This window comes from Episyrphus balteatus, chromosome 2 (genome assembly GCF_945859705.1).
Source record: "Episyrphus balteatus chromosome 2, idEpiBalt1.1, whole genome shotgun sequence".
Taxonomy (NCBI): Eukaryota; Metazoa; Arthropoda; class Insecta; order Diptera; family Syrphidae; genus Episyrphus; species Episyrphus balteatus.
In genome coordinates this window covers 2,907,067-2,933,060 of record NC_079135.1, presented here as the reverse complement: position 1 = coordinate 2,933,060, position 25,994 = coordinate 2,907,067, and the positions used below count along the sequence as shown (strand labels likewise).

Sequence of the window (25,994 nt, the reverse complement as noted above, 5' to 3'; positions counted from 1 at the left end):
CTCTTTTTTCGTTGCCGACCAGTGTTATTAATATCTTAAAGAGGAAATAAAATTTTTACTCCTCTTTAATAAATTCTAAATTATCTTATATACCTACTTCCTATCCAATGTGTACCTAATAATAATGCAAATATGTTATTAAACATGTTACAAAAATCTCCATTTAATTTGAAATATTTACTGATTAGACGAATGAATCTTGAAGAGTCTCTCAATTAAAATCCATTGATAATGTCAATCAAAATTTTAATGAATTAACCAGCATCAATCGCAAATTCTCAATTTTCAAACCAAACCCGCCTTCCACCTTCCATCGTCTTTGTTGAAGTAGTTAATTTACCTTTAGTTGATTCTCTTTGAATTTGAATTAAAGGTAAATTAATTGGCTCTTTCACTTATCGCTATACTCCAGCCAGCATTTATTGCTTATACATATAGAAAATTCAAGCAGAGAGAAGAAGAAGAAAGAAACACTTTTCCACTCCTCCAGCTTAGTTTCTCAGGTAAAAAGGTATTCAAAAATCCAGATATAAATTTAAAATTAAAAAAAAAAACAACCCACTCTTGAGTTTCTTGTTTGCAATATTCCACTCATTTTCAGGTGTAAAAAAGTTACAAAAGAGTGGGAGTTGAGATTTAGGAATCCAATTCCAGTATTTCAACTCCAATTGGAATATCTACTGGAAATCTTTAAGAGGGGAAAATTGCATTTTAAATTTTAACAGGTATAAGTTTCCATTGAGAGTGGTTTGAGTTGGTTTTAAATACCTGTTTAGGTTCACATTCCAGTTTGTAAACACAGGTGAGAATGAGTGGTTTTATGATTGCGAGTCGAGTAAAAGATACAAATGTATCTTTTAGCAGAAACCGGTTGTTTTTGAAGTTGAATTTGAGTTCTTTTTCTTAAAACCTGTCTATAAAATCCAACTAAATGGTGTAAACAATTTCTCTTTGAGTCTTACCAATGTTTCATTTACCTTTACGTTCCTATATTTTTAACTACCCAAAATAAGAGGAGCAAAATTCAACTCAACAAGACACCATAAAAGATAAACCTCCTCTCTGGATGGAAGAAACTATACAGGCACAACATCAAGTTTGTTTTGTTGTTGTTGTTTTTATTCGTTCGTAGCCTGGCATTCGGGAATCCGTTCCGTGTATCTAGAACGCATGCCTGGGGATTTTTCATTTTTCGTAGCTCTGGCTGTGGTACTGGCATTTCCCGTCCGATTCGATTTCGGTTCTCCGTCAATCTGGTCGAGCTTTCCATTCGATTGAGTAAACGACTATAGAAGTGTAATGGTCAATCGCTAGGTCCATCTATATTTTTTCATCCAGTCCGAGCAGCTCCGATACCGAAACGACCGCGACGAGTCCGATTCCGAGTTCCATAGTAGAGTGTAGAGGCCCCCCTTGCAGTGGCTTTGGCATTGAGTGTGATTCAGTGCTTGAGACCGGTTCAAGTTGTACGAGGCGATTTCTTTGAATTAACGGACTGCGTTGCAGTTGAAAATCGGATTTAAAAAAAAAAAAAAATCGAGAAAAAAAAACAAAAAAAAAATAAATAATTGTATATTAACATACTTTGTGGAATTTATGGTTAAAAAATAACCTAAAAATCTGTGAATTCAAGTTATTTGAATTATTAAGAGAAAATTTACTTAAAAAAATTCACAAAATTTAAAGTGAAAAGGAAAAATTGAAAAAGTGTGAAAGTTTTTAGCGGGGTGTGTCGTTTCGTTAAACGACGACAACGACAACAAGCAGTGATTTCGGGATTCTCTATATTCCTTCGTAGTAAAAACGAATAGGTTTATAGTTGCCTCTGCCTATATTGTAAGCAATCGGAATTTTCTTCTTGTTTGTTTTTATTTCTTCGCGATTTCCTTGGTGAGGTGGTGAATTGGAATGTGCGTTTTTGTTTGTTTGTTTGTTTATTTACTGTGAATACACCCTAAATGGGATCAATTCTCAAAAGAGGTTGATTCTCTTTTGCTCTCTCCTGAGGATTATTAACACCCTGGATTTTTTTTTTTTGTAGTTTGATAAATTGGTTGAAGGAGGTTTCCCGTTAGAAAAAGAAAATTAAGGTGAGTGGAGTTATTTTTGTTGAAAGATTTAAACAAATTGAAAGCAAATTTAAAGTACCTATTTAACTTAGTTTTTCTAAGTAGGTTCTTTCTCAGTGAATTTGAATTAGGGAAGAGTTTTGGTGAAAAATTATTTGAAAATACCGCTAAGTATTTGTTCAAAATAAACGAATGAGATTAAATTATTGCCTTCTGTCAAAATAAAAATGATGTGATAAAAACAATGTGGTGTAAAATTGACAGGCATTTGTTCGATTTTATTATGTATTTTAATTTTGTCTCGAAAATTAATGTGTGGCAATGTTTGGGTTTGATTAGTTTAATTTCAAAATGCACCCTCTAGAAACTGCAAGGTTACAATTTTTGTTGTTATTACCAGCCAGGGCCCTATTTCATAGATGATACATCACATACATTACATACATCATACATTAAAATTTTTTTCATACATTACATACAATTTTTTGTTTCATAGATTTCATTGGAAGTAATGTATAAAATCTATTCTGTTGTAGTTGATGTATTTATTTTGACATTTAGTTTGAATGAATTGTGAGGTTAGGTTTTGTTGGAGTGTAGGAAATTTTTTTTACTGACTAACCAAAACGAAAAGTAACAGAAACTTGCGTGTCATGATATTTAAAAATAAAACAAGAAAAGACAATGAATTAATATTTTCTTTGCAAAAATACAAAATATATTATGTGCATATTCCTTATGATTAAATTATGAACATAAAACTGCCATTTTTATACTTCTATTAAGTAAATAAATTTTGTTTACAGCAAAATGACTTGCTGTATGAAATGTATGAAAAATTCACACAAAATGTATTAAAACAATGTATGATAAATTTCTATGAAACAGTATCATACAACATTGGAATACTTCCAGTCGATTCTCCGTTCATACACTGATGTATGACAGTTCTTCATACAAATTTTCTATGAAACAAAAATAATACATCAGAACTGTCAATATCATACAATGTATGTAATGTATTATCTATGAAATAGGCCCCAGGTACTGTGAATTATCGGTATATTTGAGATTATGCTGAAAGGAAATGCTTTATACTGTGTCACACAGTTCACATTAATGCGGGGTTCCGATATTTTAGACTTAAAAGAAGTTAAGTAACTTTATTTATGTTCTCCAATTTACTGAAAATTTTGTGACCAAAGAACAGATACCTAGTCACGTAAAAGGGTGAGAAAAACAAAAACAAAAATTGTCATAATGTAAGCTATCAAAATTAGTATTTCGTGGTTTCAAAGGAAAAACTCACTAACTGCTATTGTAGTTAGAGAGTTTTGAGGCACGATTTCTACCTAATATTTTCGTTCCTCTACCTAAAAAAAATTGAATCTTTTGCTGAAAGTAAGAATTGTTTCGAAAAGTCAATGTTTCAAATATGTCAAAAAAATATGATAGAAAAATGTGATTGAAATATTTTCTAGGTAAAATTCGATTCAAGTTAACCAAATATCAGAGAACCTTAGCAAAACTGAGGATCCCAATTTTACCTTGTCCATAATTTGACAGGTTATTGAAATTTTAAAGAACTCAGAAAATATTTTACCTTAATTAGCTCCTTATAAAAATTTGAACCAAAGTTATTTTTTTCGAATTCATGTTTTCTTTCAATTTATCGATTGTGTATGAGATCACTAAAAACATATAAACTTGTCTGTGGAACTCTCATAACTTAAGAGGCTTATAACTTATAAGTTAAGTTTTCACAGTAACCGATCATAACTTAAAAGGTGTTCGAGACCATTATCAGCACTTGAAGAATACCGGCCTGAATATGTCAGTGATAAAGAAAAAGTAAAAATAGCATTACCTTACTTAAATAAATTGCACGACTGGGGTCGCACGTACTTGCTCTTATGGTAAAAGTTACTCTAATGTTAAAGTTTTTTATTGAACAAAATTAGGGAAAATTTGACATTTTCACGGAATTTCGTTAGTGGTACAAAAAAAATAAAATCCGTTTTTATAAATAATAAAATACCGTTTTAAATGATCTTTTACAAAAAACAAAGTATGCCATTTTATTTCTAGTATAAAAAGGAATTTTTAGAAAAAAATTTTCGAAAATCGTTAGAGCCGTTTTTTAAAAAAATAATTTTTTATATATAAAAATTTTCTAACATTTTTCAAAAAAAAAGTTGATATGCAATTTTGAATAAATAATTAATTTACACATAAAAACAAAATTTCAAATTTTTTCACCAACTCGTTTCCAAAAAATTGATTTTTCAAAAAAAAATTTTGAAATATTTTTTAAAAATCCAAAAATGTGGTTTTTGAAAAATTTTAAATTTTTTTAAATAATGATTGATTAAACGTTTCTGTATTAAAAATTTGGTCGAAATCTGTTATGTCGTTTATGAGAAATTCATAAATCAAAAAAACCGTTCTATGGCAGGTACCGTTGATAACGGGACAACAAATATTTTTTTTATTGTCAAAGAAGGCTCTTATCTGTAACAGTAAGCAGAAAAATTTTAATCAAAATCGTTAGAGCCGTTTTTGAAATAAATCAACTTTTCTGTTTCCGTTATATGACAGGTACCGTTAGTTTTGGTCCTAAAAAAAAAACTTCAATTTCTCCTCTAGGGAATCACTCAAAACTGTTAACTACCAAGTTTAAAGAAAATCCCTTCAGTAGTTTAGGATGTAGCTCGAGGTTCTTACAGACAGACAGACGGACAGACAGACAGACAGACAGACAGACAGACAGAATTGCCGGACCCACTTTTTTGGCATTCTCCATCATCGTAATGTCATGTAAAATTGTTATCTCGAGTTCGATTTTTTTTACGAATCCTAAACTTGCCCTATAGTACCTATATCGCAAGTAAAAAAAGTCTACATCAGTGTTGATGCCAAGATCTGTCCTGAACTGTGATCGTCACCCTAAGTTAATTTAAGTAATTTAGTGTTTAAGGTATTTGAGGAAGATTTAATTGTTGAAATTTGCTTTACATTCGAAAAGTTATTCTAAAAATCTGCAACTTGTGTCATGAAAACATCCTGTAGGTATGTAGTCTTGCTCGGGAAACCGACGAAGTTATGAATACCAGAGTTATACGAAAAACCGAAGTTATAAAAGACGGAAGTTATGAAAGACCGAAGTTACGAAAAACCGAAGTTCTGAAAAACCAGATTTATGAACACCAATACTATAAAACGATGTTTTTGGGTTGGCAACCATTGAGATGAACGATATACGGGAGGAACGTACCAAAAAGCTAGAGCGTGAAGGTTGAGTCGAGTCTAGAAAAAAAATTGTATGGGACGGGGGTGTCTATTCCCCTCCGTTTAGTCGGAAGGGGGGATTTTCTAAGAAAAATTACTTAATTTGGAAAAAAAATATTTAAAATCAACGGTTACACCAAAAGTAACGTACTGTACGTTTTTGTAAAGCCAAAAACTATATCTTTTAATATGATTTTAAATAAAGCTGTTTAATTGACTAGTTTTTAAAAAAATTAGTTTTCAAAATCAAAATTGTGAAAAAAAAATAAATTTCGAACTTATTTCTTTCAAAATTTTATATATTTAAGTGCTAATTTAAATTATATAATTTAATGTTCTTATTTGTTTTTTAACAAAAACAGAAAACTGGATCCAAAAAACCCAAACTACTTTTTTTTTCAAAAAAGCCATATATATTTTCATAGCTTTAGTGTTCATAACTCTGGTCTTTCATAACTTCGGTTTTTCGTAACTTCGGTTTTGCTTAACTTTGACGCGAGTAACTTTGTCGCGCATAACTCTGGTATTTATAACTCCGTTACCATTTCCATTTCAAAGTTTCAACTCAAGAAGATCTTTAATACCTAAAAAAAAACTCTTTAACTTAAGCGCAAGCAAGGTTTTGTAAACGTATAGTTAGCTTTGTTAACATAAGAGTGAATAAAGTATTATTGTGAAAATTGAAAAATTACATCAACAATGGTATTTAATATTTACAACAAAGTTGTAGTAAGTAGTAACAATTGTTTATTGTAAAAGAAACAACGTAAAAATTACAATTTGGTCAGTATACCTAAATGTAATTGACAGCCTCGACAAGCTCAGTGAGTTAAGTATCGCTCTAGTATTGACAGTGTAAGGACAAGTAGGTACACAAGTGCTAAATACCTATCATTTCTTCATGTTAAAAGAATAATCAATCAACTTATTAGATTTTAAATAAAACTGAAAAAATCTCTTCCAGGAAAAATGTTTTTGGGTTTGATATTTCACTTATTTGAATAATAGCCTACATAATGTCAACTTAACTAAGTAAAGTATCCAACTAGAATTTCCCTATCTACTTAGTTCTTTTTGAGCTAAAAATAAAGTTTATTGATGAGATGACATACATTTTTTTTATGAGGAAAAAGAATTTTTAACATTGATTACGTTTAAAAATTTTACATAACATCTTTAGCTTCTAAGCTTTTCAAAATTGTCAGATAATTGCAAGACATTTGTAAAGCTGTGACTTTTGAAGAAACAAAATCCAAATGGGAAAATGTGACACCCAAAATACAGATAAGTTTTAACTGATATTAGTAACTGTTCTCACCACCAAATACTGAAGATGAATATAGCTATAGTTTTCATAATGATTTTATTTCTATGTTTTAACTGTTCTTTTCAAGAACTGGCAATTGGCCAGTTGAAGAAAAACAAAAAAAAAAACTTAAACTGCATTAAACTTCAATAGTCTTGTTCAGGAAAAATTTTTGTACCAATAATTATTATGGATTTTTGAAAACTATTTATTTTGATAGTTATTAATTTTGTCTTGAAGAGTGCAAATATTTTATGATAAATAAAAAAAAAATACTCCAAATTCTATTTTACGATTTGAAACAAGCCAAAATTATCTATTTTTGTCTTCAATTTGAATGACTCCAAATTGTTGCTTAAGGCAATCCCTTTAAAACAAATTTAATGAGTTTCCAAAAGAATCCTTGTTTATGTCTCTAAGTTTCAAATATTTTAATGCCTCCATAGCTGCTTCAGAGTTGATGCACGGTATTTAAAATTCGAATTTCTTCAAGGAATCTATAGGCTAATGCTATGTCGTATGTAATTGATACCCTTGTAAACCAATCAACATCAACTTAACTTATCGCAGAGCCTCACTCTCTGTCTTCTTCTTCTACATACTTCTTGTCTTATACAATGGCACATCAGAGAGGTAGATATATAATGTAGCATTAATTAGTTTGTCTTATCTGATTGACGTGCATTGATTCAACGAACTAAGAAATATACGCTTAATAAAACCGTCGTCCGACCAAATTGTTTGGAAGTTATAATCTGATCGTGTCGATAAAATATTACAGAAGCGACAGGCTTATAAAAAAAGCTTTATTAATTTTTTTTTTCTTCTTCTTCTTTTTTTTTTGTGAGAAGAAGAAAATTATCTTTTTTTTAGTTTCTTAATGGTTTTAAAAATAGGTAAACAAATAAGCTATTCGATTTTGAGAAATTAATCTTTATTTATTTCTTTATTATGTTGTCTATAGGCTTATGCTATTATATCTATACATTTTTTTGGTAGTCGATATAATGTATATGATCGAAATAAAAAGAATGGTTGGTATTTTTTGTTTTTTTTTGTTGATGTTTTGATAATAATCATGGATTTTATGTGTGAATCGAATATTTAAGGGAGAGAAAGATTAGAAAAGGTATTAAGTGTCGAATGGATGGATTTTAATTAAATGATCAATACACGGTTTCGTGTGAAACATTTATTGAACTTTTGAGAATTTCAATAAGTTGATAACATAGAGTTATTAATTCTTGATTTAGTGATTTATTCCAATGTGAAACAAAACTGAAGAAATAATCAAGTTTTTCAAAATTTCGGATTGTAGATTAAATAGAACTATGTATCGCTCGTTTTTAGAAATCAGCATAGTACAGGTAAAATATTAGGTACCTACATATATAAAATCAACAAATAAAAAAAAAAAAAATAGAAGAAGTTTGGTTTTATAAAACAAATTCTATATAATACTGAAAAAAGTAGAGTATAGAAGAATAAGCATCATAAAAAATTGGACTTGTTTTTATTATTGATTTAATATAGCTTTTTACGACAAAAAAAAAAAAAATTGTCACACTAATGAAACTTGTCAAAAAGATTGCTTTCAGGATGAGAACCAAGAATCAAAAAAGTCTATAAAAAAAAAGTTGGATCGAATGGTGTTTTTTCGCGGACAAGAAAGAGGGGGTGAAGGTAAAAAATATAGTTCTTAAGACATTTTTTGATTCTGAATCTAATGACACACAAATAAAGTCAATACGATTGCTCTAAGAAAAGTTATTGCCGATTAAAAACAAGGGTGCTTGTTTTTTGACTTCAACAGGTTAAATATAACGAAATCCATTTGAAAAACATGATACACTGATGGAATTTTGGATGAAGGTATTGGATAAAGCAGGGATAAAAGATTAATAAAGTTCTTAAAAATATTTTTGGTGAAAGGGTGTTTTTTTGATGGCTGAGAAGTATCATAAATTTTGTCAGTTTTTCTAACTTAGTAAAAAAGTTTTGTTCGTTATAAGAACTATGAATCTTAAGAGTCTACAAAATTATCTTGAGTGAAAGGGTGTTTTTTTTTTATTTTAAAATTCGGAATTAGTACCACAAAAACTGGGAAAAAAATGTTACACCAATGAAAATTGGTACAAATGTTTGATTTATAACAAAAAACAAAGATTTAAAGTAGTCTATAAAAATATTTTAGGTGAAAGGGTGTTTTTTTTTTAGGAAATAAGGGAAAACCGCTAAAAGTCCGATAAAATCAATAGTATAAAAGGTACCCTTACGAAATTTATTAAAAACGTTGTATTTTCCATAAGAACTACGAATAAAATAAGTTTATAAATTTTTTTTCGTGTCAAAGGGTGTTTTTATAAGTGTAGCAAAAATGTGGGTATATTGAAAAAAATAGATACCTAAGTAATAATAACACAGCCACACAAAAAAAGTAAAAGTTCTGACCTGGGGTTGCGACCATGTTTTTCATATAGTTTTGGGTCGCTGAACCTGAATCCGAAGTCCGTTTTGTCCCATCACGTCAGGTTTTTGAGATAACCTCAAAAAATGTCAGGAAAAAATTTTTTTTTCTCTGATCCATTTGTCCGAATATGTTAGTCATATAGTTTTTGGGTCGTTGAATCCAGATTCGAAGTCAATTTTGCCCTATCACGTCAGGTTTCCGAGATATCCTCAAAAAAATTTCAAAACAAAAAAAAAAAACAAAATTTCTTATCAGGAGGTGTAAATATGTTAGTCGTATGTTTTTTTTAGTCGCTTAAACCGAATCCGAAGTCTATTTTGGCGTATCATGTCAGGTTTTTGAGATATTCTCAAAAAATGTCTAAACCAAAAAAAAAAAAGTTCTTTTCTGACATTTTTTAAAGATATCTTAAAAACCTGACATGATACGGCAAAATAGACTTCGGATTCGGTTTAAGCGACTAAAAAAACATACGACTAACATATTCACACCCATTGATAAGAACTTTTGTTTTTTTTTGGTTTTGACATTTTTTTCAGCGACCCAAAAACTATAGGAAAAACATAGTCGCAACCCCAGGTCAGAACTTTTATTTTTTTTTGTGTGGCTGTGTAATGGTACCCTAATTAAATTCAGCAATTGTGTTACTTTTGAGATTGAAAACAAGAATATAAAGTGTCTATAAGAATGTAATGTTTAAAACTGTATTTTTTTGAGTAAAACAAAAATGATGGGTCCCCATAATGAAATTTGGTGAAAAATTTTGAATTTGTGATAGAAAGCAAGAATAAAGAATTTTCATAAAAACAATTCCAAGATACAATAAAATCTGTAATTGGTCCCAAAAAGCCAATGATTCGTTTTATTTTTGGTTTCGAATTTTGATGACAAATTGAACATTTATGATTGCTCTTAGTGGTCTTATTATAAATTATTGCCTTTTTGGGACAAATTACAGATATTACTGTCTCTTCGAAAAAAAACACCCTTTCATTCAACTTTTTTTTATAGGCCTTTTATCATCCTTTATGGGTTGGGGTCGAAATTCTGTATGTTGCAAAATTCTGTATTCAAAATACTGTATGCCAAAATACTGTATGTCAAAATTCTGTACGTGCAAAATGCTGTAGGAACAAAATTCTGAAAGTCAAAATTCTGTATAGCAAAATTCTGGTTGGTCAAAATACTGTATTTCAAAATTCTGTACATCAAAATTCTGTAAATCAAAATTCTGTAAAAATGCTGTAAAAAAATATCGTTTTGATAATGTACAAAAGTGCGCTCGCACAGCATTTTTACAGAATTTTGATATACAGTATTTTGCCGTACAGAATTTTACAAAACAGAATTTTGCATGTCAGTATTTTGTTCATACAGTATTTTGACGTACAGAATTTTGTATTTACATCATAATGACGTACAGAATTATGGTATTACAGTATTTTGACCCCACAGAATTTTGTCGTACAGAATTTTGACAAGCAGAATTATGACCCGCTCCCATCCTTTGGTTCTTATCCCAAAAGCAAACTTTTTGCCAAGTTTTATGAGTGTAATAATTTGTGTTTAAATGCTTATCTTACCTCTACTATTTATTTGTGATAGAGATATAAAATATGTGAAGGAAAAAAGAAGATTACGTTGTATTTTAACATGATGATGAGAAAAATTGCATAAAAATTGGATAAAATATGGACTTTCACACAGAGAAAAATAGACCACATAAAATAGAACAAAAACAATAAGATTTCTCTATGGTTTTCATCCAAGAAGGAAACCTTATTAAAACAATCGGGTTTTCCTTATTGTTTTAAAATCTGCAAAAAAATAAAAAAAACGATGACCAGGCTGGGAATCGAACTGGAGACTTCAAATTACACTGTGTTCGAAAATTGAACTTTTTTTTTCCGACAGAGGGCTCTCATATCAATTAAAGATAATTCGAGTATGCTGAACACGATGGCGTTCTTAGTTTTTCTGGATTAGGTCAAATAAGAAAGATTTTTGCGTTTGAAATTTTGTTTGCACATGCCAAAACTGAGGGTATAAAACACCATATATTTTCCAATTTTTGATTTTTTATCGATGAAAAATGATGGAAAATCTGCCGAATGACATTTTAAATCATTATTTTATGGCAAAAAAACGTCGATTTTTCTTCAATTTTTCTAATATTTTTCGTATTACTTAAATTTAAATGCAGCACTCGGTGGCAACGATTTGATGTTGTATTCCAGGATAGAATATGGCTTTGTTTACAAATACGAATAGGCAGTTCCTACCTATCTACAATATTAGTTAAGCTTAAGAGTGAAAAAGTAGCAGTAAAACACTGTTTTTTTTTTTTTTAATTTTTAAGTTTATAAAATAAAAAAATTACAAAAAGTTTAAATGCAATACATATGTAGGGGAAGTGGGGGCAAAATGCCCATGGGCTCAAGTAGCATAAAAACCCGCTTAAGAGAAACCCTCTTAAGAGAAAAACCCGCTTATCTGAAACACGTTTCTGATCTTTAAATATTTTCTTCAGTTAAGCGGGGACTGTGACAAATATATTATGTGTTGTGTATGTAAGCTCATATAATGCAGATGGAAGTAATAGTAAATATGTTTTAATTTTAAAACAAATTGAAAGAAAAATGATTTTTTGAACTTAAACAAAAATTAAATAAAAATATTGATACCATGCCTGATTTTTTAATTAAATATCTACATCTACATATGTATAATATTCCAGAGTACTAACACATACAAGATGTGTACAAAAAAATGTTGAGTTTTCGCATACATTTGTACCTTTATATTTAAAAAATGTAAGAAAAATTGAAGAAAAATCGACGTTTTTTTGCCAAAAAAATAATGATTTAAATAGTTATTCGACAGATTTTTTTTCAAATAACTTCTTTTACGAATAATACTTCCAAAAAAATAGATTTTCCATCATTTTTTTATCGATAAAAATCAAAAATTGGAAAATATATGGTGTTTTATACCCTCAGTTTTGGCATGTGCAAACAAAATTTCAAACGCAAAAATCTTTCTTATTTGACCTAATCCAGAAAAACTAAGAACGCCATCGTGTTCAGCATACTCGAATTATCTTTAGTAGACATAAGAGCCCTCTGTCGGTTTTTTGAACTATCACAGTGTTATTAGTCGCCCACCTTACCACCTGAACCAACCTGCCATGAAAATATTGATCGCGATTTTTGTTCTAGTGCTAAGTTGCAAAAAAAAATCAACTTTTCAGTCAAATTTTAATAAGATTTTCTCTATAAAAATAATAAGAAATCTCCTTAAAAAAACCTTATTAATCGTTGATTTTAATAAGATTTCCTTATGAAATGTATGGACGGTAAAACAATATGGCAATCTGTTAGTTTTTAGCGGGTCATATTTTTCTCTGTGCAAAGTCTACCTCTTTTAAAAAGACAAAAGTCGTTTTTGATTTCAGAAATTCTATTCTGTTAATGAAAATTGTCAGCTGTTTAAATAAGAACTGAACAGGGAGAAGTATCTTAGCCATTGTTGAAATATTTTTTTTTTTGAAAAAAGGATAATAATATAAATACCATTACGAAATTTTTCCAATACTTCTGCTTCAAGAATCATTCACCTCTAGATCTTTAAATTTGTCTGGTCTTTAACTTTATTCTAGCTTGATGGTATCATTGTCTTACCAGCAAACTACTAAAGGTCAATCAACATAAAACCAACTATAAACTTTTTTTATTCGTGGTGTGTGTTTTTCGTCTTCTTGTCTTCTTCCCTTAACCCTGGCAACCATGGCATTGTGTTACATAATTTTTTGTTATTTTTTTTTTTTATTTTGTTTGTTTGTGTATATATTTTCGACCTCTCTCTCTCGTGTGTATGATTATCAAAACTGCTCACGAAAGGAAAACAAAATTAGATTGTTTTCCACTTGAATTAGTTGTTGTGTTTGTGTGTGCACGTGTCTGCCATCAACATATTATATAAAGTCAAAGCCAAAAACCAAGAAGGTATAGAAGATATGCGTTGGCGTAGGTGTGCTGAATGAATTGTTATCCTTGGAAAGGACGACCGACGACGAAGAGCTTTTGTTAAAAGGTTCTTAGTCTATGACTTTTTATACATTTCTCCTAACCAAAAAAACACAAACAAGAAGAACACAAAAATGATGATTTGATTTTGTTTTGCCAAAAAAAAGACGACAAAGAAGAACAAGAAGAAGAAGTCTTATAGAAATGATGTTGACTCTATGATAAGAATGGTTAATCATACAATAGCTTGAAGCTCTTTTTCTTCCCGCACAAAAGCTACTTATAACGTCTTTTTTTTTTGGTTGTGGCCACAATCTGTTATTTATCACCACTTGGGTTGAAAATTAGAAATGTTTTTCTTCTTCGAGAATATTATGATTTCTTCCATGACAAATTGGTTTACAGTCAAAGTTAGTGCGGAAGATGGAATTTCTTCCCGAAAAAAATGGAAAATGATAAGTTTTCGACAGAAAACCAATAAAAGTCTCACACCCGAAATCGAACTTCTTTTTTTTTTGTTTTTAAATTAGGGTACTGGTCCGCCAACGACACACTTAAGATTGAAAAAAAAAAAAAAAATAATTATGTCAGAGCTATCTTTGAAAACCTCGCTCGCATACTCATATGGTATCTCTATCTATCTTGGTAGAGAAAGAATCCAAAAGTAGCTTCAAGATGCTACCTGCTTTTCTGACTCTACGACAAGACATAATCTTAGAGAAAAGACATTGTATGGTATGCAGTTAACACACATACCTCACCACCACTCAACCTCGCTCGGGTGTCTAGCGATTTAATGACTTAATCAACACGCACTTAAGAAGGCCTTGGAATTTTGTAACTTATTTTTCTTCGTTTTTATTATGTTTTTTTTTCTGTTTTTGGGGAGGAGATGAAGGAGTGAAAAGATGTTGTTATTTAGAGTTTGAAGATGATGATGGTGGTTACTATGGAATATAGACGACGAACGATGACACGGAAAAGCTTTTATCTACGACTAATTAGCTCTCAACGAACAATGACTTAATCGGAAGAAGTCATCTTCCCAGAGTCTGGCTCGGGAGTAGGTATATCTTTTCTTAACATCAGCTAGCATATACATAAAGTAGATTCTATGTATGTTGTGTTCTTGTTCCCGTTTTCATTTTATTAAGATTTGTTCTTTGGTTTTTAAGGAGGTTCACTTTTAAGTAACGGAGATGATTAATTTCTTGTAGTTAAAAAGATTTTAATCTCAAAGTACATGGTGTGGTACCTACCATTTACGCTTGGTTCAGTTTTTGATTGATGTCACGTGTTTGCGGGATGAAGAACGATTTGAACTTGTCTTCTAATGAATATTCCATTATAAAATGTATGATAGTTGGCAGAATTAGTTTGAGTTATAACCTCATAACAACAATGTTACTAAACCGGTGTCAAAGATGAAATGGTGAATTTTAAATTGAGTAACGACTATAAATTCCGCTCTAAAAAACATTACCAAGCCAAGTTGAGACTTCCAATTTTTAAAAAAGAAAAAAAAAATCTAAGTTTTTCGGATGCAAACACATGTACCTAAAAGTTCAATAAGAAAGACTCTAGTTTACAAAAAAAATTTTTGGACACCAAGTGCCGTTATACTTTTCATATAGATTCGAGCCCAGGAAACTCAAAAATCTTATCTAAAAAAATGTTTATGGATAGGTTTTTGAGATATTATGATTTTTCAAAGTTTTTTGTGTTTTTTTTTTCCAGTACACTTAGTATTCGGGCTATATCTTCAGTAATAAACTATTAATTTGAACAGAAAACCCCGCACCTGAAAGCTGAATAAATAAGCAAGAAGCACTAGAACAACTTTTCTGATTCATTCAAGATTTTTAAGCGCAAAGTATAAAAACATTTTTAAAAAATCGATTTTTTAAAGGAAATTTTTGCCAAAAAAAATTTATTACTGAAAGAAAAAATTAAAATCTTTCGAGTCCTCATAGTTTAAAATTTTGTATGAGTAAGACACTCCTTTGACAAAGATAAAAAGATAATTTTCTTCAAAATCAATGGAAAAATATTATAAAGATTATGACCATTTTTGTAACGATCAATATTTTCGACTCTTTTTGTTACTTTTTGAGTTTTTGCCTATAACTTGAAAAACAAGCCGAATTTGAAAATTTTTATTAAGTAGTTTTTTGTAGAGAATTAAATTTCCTATCGATGTGTATCCTTTTAAAAAGTTTTAAAATTCAAAAAATGTACAAATCTTAAGAAAATATATTCAAAAAAGAGAAAAAACGATATTTTTTTATGTTTTTACTAAATAGTCTATTTTTATCTTTTGAGCATTTATTATTAAAAAATATAACTTAGAAAAGAAAATACTTTATTTTTCAATATAATGGACACAAAAATTGAAGAGGCTTAAATTGTATATAAAAAATAGGCTTTCAAAATCTATTGTTTTTGGTCTTTTTGAACCATTTTTTGAACAGTCTTTTTCGGTGAAAACCACTTTTTACCTAACTGAATGACCAAATGAACTTGTTTGCTTGACTGTAAAGCAAAATAATATTTGTTTATCTGTAAATTGGCTTACAGACGATATAATTTTACATAATAACATCATACAAAAATTTAAAAAAAATTTTGCACAAAAAAGAAAAGGCTGCCTTGGGACTCGAACCCCAGACGTTTAACTTCTACAAATGGGCACTAAATGTTAATATTTTAACCCCAAATTATATTTCGCTCCTAAAAAATTTGATAACCACTAGCATTTCCTTCAATATTAGTTTTTTCCTCTAAAAGGATCCAATAAAAGTCCATAAACAATAAAAAACACTCAAAATATCCAATATCCATAAAAACAACAACAAAAAAAGGACACTTCTAACAAAAAAATATTAACTATAACCATCTTATATCGAAAAGTAGCTCAACTTTTAATAATACACAAAATGTTGGTTGTATATAAAAATTGACAATAATAGGACATCCTGGCAACCACTTACATCTTTGTTTCCTGGTGTGTATAGGTTTATTATTGCCCTAAAAGGATTTTCCAAACTATCGTAATGAAGAAGACAAAAAAAACCCATCAACAGCATCAAAAGGACAACTATATACCTACAGCCAAAATAACAAAAACAACAAAAATAATAATAAAAAAAAAGGAGAGATAGCAATTGGAGATTAAGGAAAAGACACCATCAGGAAGAAGCAAAAAAAAAAAAAAATATAAAGGACTAACCAAAAGGAGTGGATACAATATTTACGATTATTACACCCAGGAGGTATCTCCAAAATCATATCGTTTCGTGTGTAAGTAAATATATATCCACCAGAAAAAACAGTGTATATCAGGATCAGGACTAAAAAAAAAACGAAATATTCTCATAAAATTGAAAACGACAAAGAGGACGAGGAGAATAACCGAAAAAATAAGAACATCCTACACACTACCATCAGCCACTGCCATCATCATGTGGCAACTTAATTTTTGGTCCTTGATGGAAGTAGAATATGAAATCAGCAGCATCTTCACTTTCCACTTTATATATAGAGGTATATCCAGGATATTATCAGTGATAAGCGAATAAATGGTATTTTATCTCAGCGTTTTTTTGTCTTCTTCTTTTTTTTTCATTTAAACAAAATGTTCGTTGTTGTTTTTTTTTTTTTTTTTGTATTGTTTTGTTTTTCTTCAAGGATATCTTCTCCATTGAAACAGAAAGGAACACAAAAAAAAAGATAAGAAAAAATAAACATTTAATCCTTAAGCTACTCGGTGGTTCTATCAAAGGCTATTATGAGCATCTAAGAGAGCAGTTAGGGATATAGAATTCCATTTAACTGGCAACAAACCAAACAACAAAAAAAAACAAAAAAAGAACACAAAAAAACAAGGTGAAAAAGGCGCAGGAAAAAGAATGAATGAAAGCTAAGGCCTATTAATGTTGTTTCTTTGAATTCATCATTTATCATTACTCTGTGCCTCGAGTCAATGTCGAAGAACAAAAAAAAAAAATACGAAAAAAAAAAAAACAGTGACATGAAGAGGCTGAAATAATCTCAATAAGAAAAAAACAAAAAATATCTTCAAACGCACTCCAATCCAACAGGCTTTTCAAAGAAAGCGATTCTTTAGTCAGGAATCACAAGAGGCATACTCTTTTTTTACGTTTTTTATTCTCCAGGGCATAAATGGGACAATGTAAGTCGCATTAAGAAAGGAAATTGTTACAAAATCTCTCGAGAATCAAAATAATAAAAAAAGAAAAAAAAAAACAGAAAGACCTAGAAAAATTAATCAATCATCCATTTTTTACTGTCCCAATAGGATGGTGCTTCACTCGTTCCAAAAGTTTATGTTTAAAATGAATATTGGCTATCTCAAGAATTCAGCCTTGTGGTGAATTATTTAGATACTTACACAAGAATTTTGAAAAAATTAATATTTTTATTATTTTAATTTAATATTTTTTTTCTGATTCAGGGGGCGTGTGTGTAGATATTGAAATATGCTAATGGTGTAAAAAAGGCAGCACACTTTACTGCCTTTACTTTTAAGCTTCATTAACATTTTTGAGAAAGTTATATTTTCCATTCATTTTTTCAAATTAAGAACATAATTAATTTTTTTTATCGTCGCTTTTATTTTTTTTTTTTCTATTTGGTTTGAAGGTATAAGTCAAGAGAGAGAGGAAAAAAAATCCGATTATTATTGATTAATATGGAATTTGTAATCAGCTTGGAAAATGAAAACTTATACTGCCTTAAGTTTTTCCTTTTTTTTTCTCAATTTTGAATTAATTTATTTATTAAGGTGTAAGATCATGATAAGGAAGATTAAAAATCTTAGTAAAATATGTGTTTTTTTTTCGAATTAAATATAAATTTTTATTCATTAGCATCTTTTTTTTTTTCATTGAATATGAGCACCATCCTAAATGTTCTTTTGAATTTTAAAATTATTGTTCATGAAATTTTAACTAACGGTATAAGTTCTAAAAAGCCCTGTTGTGACTTCGTACAAATTTTAAACTTTAAAAAAAAATAAAGTACTTGATTTTTATGCCTGCGAATGTTATTTGACAACTGTAAATCCTAAACTATACATTGACAATAGTCTTAAACGTTAGGTCTTGCGGCTAAAATAATATCAGAAATTAATTTAGGTTTTGGTATATTGCATTGATAAATTTCTTTAAAAAAAATCTAGGTCATACTGATTCATGAGAATCAACAAGAACGAACATTTTTTTAAATGAAATAATCTTCAGTTGTTTTTTGAAGGAGGCATTTGTATCGATTTTTAAAACGACTTACTCGTTCTAGAAAAGTATCGATAGAATTCTACTTCATTATCAAATCGCCTCTTAGTGGTCAGTGAGATAAAAGAAATAAATTTTTTATTAATTCAACACCATTCTAGATCTTCATTTGAATTTTAAAATTGTTCATGTATTTTTAACGGTTTAAATTCTTGAAAGGCCTGTTGTGACTTCATACAAATTTTAACCCTCTGTCTGCACACGGGTACGAATTTGGCAGGACAAATTTAAAAGTGGTCACAAAAAAGTGTCTTTATAAGGGTGAAAATACATTTTTTTGAATTGTTAATACAATATTCGAATTCCTCTGAATATTCTACATCAATTTCATATATGATTCTCTATAAAATAGTGAGACCGAAAAAAGTTCTACCGACATGAAAAAGTATAAACCAAATTCGCAAAAAAGAGGTGTGCCTACAGAGGGTTAAATTAAAAAAAATAATTAAAGTACTTGATTTTTATGCCTGCGAATGTTATTTAACAACTGTAAATCCTGGACTATGAATTGACAATAATCTTACACGTTATGTCTTGGTCCTAACTAATATCAGAAATTAATTAAGGTTTGGTATATTGCATAGATAAATTTCTATATATAAAAACAAAAACAAAAAAAAAACAGAATTTTGGTCATACGAATTCATGAGAATCAACAAGAACGAACATTCTTTCGTATGACAAAATCTTGAGTATTGATTTTTAAAACGACTTAATCGTTCCATAAAATTATCGAAAAAAATTCTATTTTATGTTCGAAGCGCCTCCTAGTTATATGTGGGATAAAAATAAACTTTTTTTAGTTAAAAAAAAAAAACATGGAAATGATGAAAATGTTGTCTTTCCTCCAACGCTGTTACTTTGTTTGGTGCAATATACATAAACTCTAGATAAAAACTAACAGGATATTGCGCTAAAATTAATTCAGGATAAATAAAGCCACACAATGCCCACGCTACTTAATTGCACACAATTAGTTAAAACACAAACAAGAGCGAGCACCACATCCAGAGTGAGTGTAGGTAATTGATATTTAAAGTCTATTTGGATTTTCTGACCATGGTTTTGGTCAGAGCTATACCTACCCAACGCTCCAAGGATTATTTATTGACAAATACAGAATTTCCTCCTCTGATGGTTTGCAATGAAAACAACCATATCAGTGGGGTTAGAATTGATGGCGCGATTTATTTGAAGCATCCAACTTCAGTAACAGAGTAACAGCGATAAGGGCATCACATTTGGTAGAGTAGCCGCGCTACACCAGTAATGAAATTATTATCTCAAAATAATTTTCAAGTAACCGTATAAAAGCGGAAGCATTCATGTGGTAAACATATAGCTCTGACCTGTAAAAGAGAATCTGTGGGAGGAAATTGAGTTCGAGGCTAGGTAACTCAATTACGTCGATAAGACCAATTCTATTAGGTTCTATATGGCAAAAGTAATATTTTTTGCCACAAACCGCTGACAAAAATCATACCAGGATGGTTTTTCTTACCACCTTACTTAGAACATCAGTCCTATTAATTTCCGTCCTTCCTCAATTGAGGAAGCAATATCCTAACAGTACCTAACGTATGCAATAAATTTCTCCACCACTTGTGGTAATCATTCACACTTTAGACCTCCCACACAAGTCTGGCTTAGCAAGCAAAATATTCGACTAGTGCACACCTTCAATTCTTGATGCGTTTTATGCAATAAAAAAAAAATGTATCCATACAAATATCCTGTCATTTCTACTGAAGGTAAAATAATTACCCAACAAATAGTAGAAATAGAAACCTATCTTAAGTATTTTGCATTTCGTAGAGAAAAACGAAATAATCCGAAATCAACCTGTGTGTGTGCCCACCAGGAAGACGGTTTAGGTACCTTCATAGGTTTACAACTTGTACAGGTACTAAAAGTATGTTCTAAAGGGGGATTCTCTTTTTTTTTTTATTGTGTTGTGTTTGGAAAGTTTGGAGTATCAAGAAATTTATTCTCATCACGTTTCCCTTTAAGGTGTGCACCTTTCTCAGCCCACTACCACGAATCAGCAGTAGAGTAGGTATAAAGGTACATCATTTCAAACTGCAATCCTAGACCTATAGCCCGCCAAAAAATGTATCCCAAACAGTAGCTGGAAAGTTACTATGTGTGTATTGGAATGAAGATATTTTATTTACCACCTTGTTGATGATGTCGGAGGAGGCAACGCACGGCGAACGAACAGTGTCGGCGGTTGGTAATATCATGCAACAAACATTCTGATCTAAACAATTTATTTTTTCTGTGTTTCCTATGAATTTCTTATGATTATTTTCATCCGTTACAACATCACACTTGGGTGGCAGAGTGACTGGCTCAACGGTGGCATTGGTCTTATATCTACATTTTTTTTAGGTAGCCAGTTGCCGCCGCCACCGTCATCATTCGGCTATTAATAAAGGCTTTGCTTGTAATCATCATCTAGAACGTGACATCGATTAGAATTTTTTTTTGTTGAAGGAAATTTTTGTAATTATAGAAAACATATAAAATTTAATTTGTTTTCGGAAACCTTAACAAATTACCTATAAATGAGAATTGAGCTGCTGCCGCTACGTGAAAAAGTGATTTTATTGGTAGATTAAATGAGGGTTAGGAGATTATTTAAATGAATTAAGAACAAAATTTAAAGAGATAAGCACAATGAAAGTTACGAACATTTAAGAAAAAAATACGTTTTTTTACGTTGAACGACGAATTTATTTCAACGTCTATTTTCACTAATTTTCCTTACTTTGTAATACAAGAATTATATCATATATTCTAAAACGATGACAGAACTAGCTAATTAATTATAAATTGGGATCAATTACTACCAAGTCACCAAAACTTGATTCCCATGCAACTAAGAAGTTGGTCATTCGAATTCATGAGAATCAACAAGAACGAACATTTATATGAAAAATCTAGAGTAGTTTAATTGAACGAGGAATTCGTATAAATTTTTTAAACGACTAATTCGTTCACTAAAACTATTGAAATAATTTTGTTTTATGATCAAAGCACCCTCTAGTGGAGTGTTGAGCAGAAAATAATTTTTTTTTGTTGACTAAATGTTAATAAAACATCAAGGAAAATATTTTTAAAAGTTATTTTTTCTTTTCTAATCAACAAATCTACAATCAGTTCGAAATAAATTCTTAAATTTTAAACCCTTTTTTGTTAAAGGCTGAGAATTTCCGTTAAAAAGTTGCTCCTGTTGTTTTGGATGTAAACTGGTGTTTGTACCAAAATTTTGTGTAAAAGAAAAACTAAACGAACAAAAATCAATAATCCATTTACCCTCCTTTTTGTTTGACTTGCTTTTTCCCAAAATAATTATTTCAAGGCCCCCCTTTTTTTAACTTAAACCCATATTGTCCTAAACCAACCGATAAATATCGTTAATCAACTTAAAGCTTATTTACTCCCACTAAATGTTTCAACGCAGATGATGCCAAAAAAAAAAACCTTAAAATTTATATCCCTCTTACAGATTCCAAGATTATAATACAACCCTCCTCGGAGTAGTAGTAGGTTCTGTGACTTCCCTCTCTGGGCACCCACTTATTCACCCACATTGCCTTTTTCGTTTCATGGCAAGAAAAAAAAAATCTTATAAATTTTTCCCTCTAACTTTCTTATCCTTATGGGCGATTAAAACTTAAATACTTTTATCAGCCTACCAGGCTGGCCTATAAACTGTAACCAGAGGGGACAAATAAGAGTTGGAGGGGGGAGATGGTCGAAGAAAAAACTTTATTCAAAGTGTGAAAAGGGAAAAAACAACAACTATATACTAGACTTTGTCCCCTTCAAAATATAATTTTCTGCTTTCTTTTCAAAAAGAAAAACACAAAAAAATAAAAAAAAAGGACTTTGAAAAAAGCTAAACCGCAATCGCCTGGGAAAGAAAATAAATAAGGACAAGCAAGAATAAAAATAAAAAAAGACTTGAAATGTGTCACCCACTCAAAACCGAAGGGAATTTTCTTAAACTGTTTTGTAGTTTTTTTTTCTTTCTTTTTTTTTGGAGAAGAAAAAGTATAGAATTGAGTTACAGGGTTTGTTGGTAAGCCTGGACAAACGGGACACCAATTCGAACAACAAACTTTTCGATGGTGGGCGAAAAGTGACTTTTCCTTTCCACAGTTAGTTTGGCATCAGGACAATATTCATCTGAAAAGTTGTATATTTTTCCCAAGGAGATCTTAAGGGATCAGTTAGAAGATTGGATTGTAACTGTATCGCTGTGTATAGGGACTACTGTAGAAAAAATGTCGACAATGGTTGGGTATAAAAAGTACCTAGAGAAAAATATAATTAAATGTTCTTCTGTGTCATGGGAATTTTGTTTGGCTCCACAAAAAGGACACAAAACAAAAAACTATTTTTTCGAGACATTTTGTTCATATTTTGTTCAAGGAGACATGCTGAGAGGGGGATTATAACAACACAACAAAAACAGAGTTCAAAAACAACACAAAGAAGGAGGTGTGAATTTTTATCAAAAAGTTAACCCTTTCGAACCCAAGCTATGAAAATCAATATTAAAAAATGTTTTTTCGGTATTATCGGGTCAAATACATCACAACTAAGAATTATGAATAGCAAAAAGTTATTTTCCAAAATATTAAATAGCAAAACTAATGTGTTTTTCTCATGTTACATGTAAGTAACATGCACTGCCTATGACCACCAAAAAAAGTCGGAGAACTGAGAAAATAACTTTTTATGAAACTATAATGTATGCTTCTTTTTCTAAGCAAAAAAACAAAACACTTTCTGCATTAACATTTTTTATATCTTTTTTTAAAAATTATGACCATATATTAAAAAAATTTTTTTTGCAAAAAAATAAAAAAAATGTGAATTTCATTCCCTTTCTCAATTAAAAAATAATTAAAAGTATGATATTTGACTAACTTTTTGTTATAATCCAGTAACTAGGCATTATTATCTTTCAATTAAGCCATCGTAACCTCAAAAATTGTTTAATTTAATATTTTTTACGAATTTTTAAAAAAATGTTACATGAGAGTAACGCTGGGTCCGAAAGGGTTAAAACAAAGACCGAAGGACAATGGGCAAAATGAAAAGTGACAACACTCTCCGACAAATAGTCGTCTGTGCTTCGTCGTCCTTCTTTTTTTTAGGTTTGTTGTGGTCCTTTGCAATTTGCCACCATTACGCGTAATCATTCGTGAAACATCACACTTCCACCAGAAAAGGCCCAGAAAGGAAGCCCAGAACAGGATAGGATAATGGTAGGTAAAAGTATAGAGCGAGGGCTTCTATACATTGCAAGTCCAAATATATCGCCTTTTCACCTGCGTTTCTGCTTCTCACACTTCATTTTCGCACTTGAATACAATAAGGACGACACACAGACACCTCTCCGCCCGCCCGTCCCGTTCTCTGACACTCTTGCTGATGTGGGATATGTCAGAATGTGTGTTTGAAATGAAGCGCGAAATGACGAAATTCCTTTATCCTGGAATTCTATGATATCACTCTTTAGCCAGAGAGGAGGCGTTTTGTATAGCTTTGCGCCGGTAGATTGCGACAGGACAATCGGGGAGGGGAAGCAAATGGTTTTTTGTTATATTAAAACGTGGGTACATTCGAGTGTGTGTGTGTGTTTGTGTGATATAATATCTTGCATGGCTAACAACACAGTGGGTATGATGATATTGAATTTCATTCTTTGCTTTACTTGAATTGAATTCCTACCACGTTTCGTTAACTCTACTACCCCCCTCTCGTGAAGGGGGTCTCTCTACACAGCAGAATTCTCTACAAAAAACACACAAAAGTAAAGAGTTTTTCGTTTTTTTCTTTTCGTCTTGTTTTTGTTTTGTTTTTAAGCCAAAATGTGTGTACAGACAGACGGGCATTGTATAGGGGGAGATAGAAGGGGAAGAAGAGCACACTGTAAAACAACGACGGACAACCCTTAGGCCCATTTCACACATCGCCGAGAACCGGATAAACGGCCCTTGTGCTAAAATAAATGAAATATTTGGCGTATTATTTTTATTTTTTTTTTCTCATTCTGTCAGTGAGTGTAAGTATTTTTTTGGATATTTTTATTTTCTTATTTTTATTACATTTACCAATACCACTGTACTTACATATTGTTGGTTTGACATTTTTATGTATTATATACGACTTTTCAATTTTCGACTTGTTTGCGTATCTACCTACGAATGTAGGTACGGTACATAAAAATAAAAATGTGTGTAAATGTTGTAATGCTAACATTTTGTGTGTGTTTTTTTTTTAGCATTTTAATGGGTTCTTATACAGTCGTTAAAACGAGACCTCATTTGGTTTGATATTGTGTTTTTTTGGCAAATATAATGTTACAGGATGGTAATGTCAAAGTGTACCTACAGAATAAGTCCAAGAGTTTCGAATTGACATTTTAAATATTTGATTAATAATTTCTTTAACGGTTAAAGAAGAAAATTTAAAGTACAGTCAGAACATACTATTAGATAATGGAATTCCGCTGCACCACCGCCGCACTTATACTGCACCATGTCCGCACCCTTTATTTTTGAATGAAAAATTCGATGCACCACCACCGCACCACCGCTGCACCACGTCCGCACCATTTTAAAAAATTTCTAAAATGCCAAACCACAGCTGCACCACGCCCGCACCATTTCACTTTGAAAAAATATGAAACAAATTCGCTGCACCACCGCCGCACTACGACTGCACCATGTCCGCACCATTTATTTTTGAATGAAAAATTCGGTGCACCATGATCAAAAATTCTATTATCGTACTTATACAAATGTTTGAGTCTTCTTCGAAGTTATTTTGACTTAAGCAACAAATTGCCATTTCGTACAAACATGACTTGGTAGTCGAGTAGTTAAGGCCTTGGACTTCTAATTGAAAGTGCACTGGATAATCGTGTTCAAATCTCCTCCTCGTTGGTAGTATTTTTTTTTTTATTTTCCAATAATCCAAAATTATTTATCATGGTGCAGCGAATTTTTCATACAAAATGAAATGGTGCGGATATGGTGCAGTCGTGGTGTGTCGGTGGTGCACCGAATTTTTCATTCAAAATTAAATGGTGAGGACGTGGTGCAGTCGTAGTGCGGCTGTGGTGCAGCGGTCAAGATTTTTTTTATTTTTTTCTTTAAAAATTCAATTTTTATTTTTACTCGGGACTAGACTCCACCTCTTGCATATGTTTTATCGGCAAACAAAAAAACAAATAATAAATCCGAAAAACATTGTTACACAAACGACTATTTGAGGATACTCATACACTATAATTTGACAACATTAACAACAAAAACATTAGATTTTATCTTATTCTCTTGTCATTAGAAGCTTCATATAATCTATATCCAAATGGTAAATTGTACTTCAAAATCAATAAAAATAATTTCATACAATTAATCTGTCAGTATTATAACATTGAACAGAAAACACATTATTCAGTAGTATTCTTTAGTATTCCAAGTTGAATAGAACAAATAATAA

General features: G+C 30.6%; 1 protein-coding gene across 1 annotated transcript in view; it reads left to right on the top strand.

Annotated features, from left to right (window-relative positions):
• The first annotated feature begins 1,246 nt into the window (after positions 1-1,246).
• The window catches only part of LOC129910313 (putative uncharacterized protein DDB_G0288537), a 43,198-nt gene continuing 18,450 nt past the window's right edge, over positions 1,247-25,994 (top strand). Inside the window, exon 1 of the mRNA XM_055987646.1 lies at positions 1,247-2,090. The gene's annotated coding sequence lies outside the window, so the exon portion shown is untranslated. The remainder of the gene's footprint in view (positions 2,091-25,994) is intronic.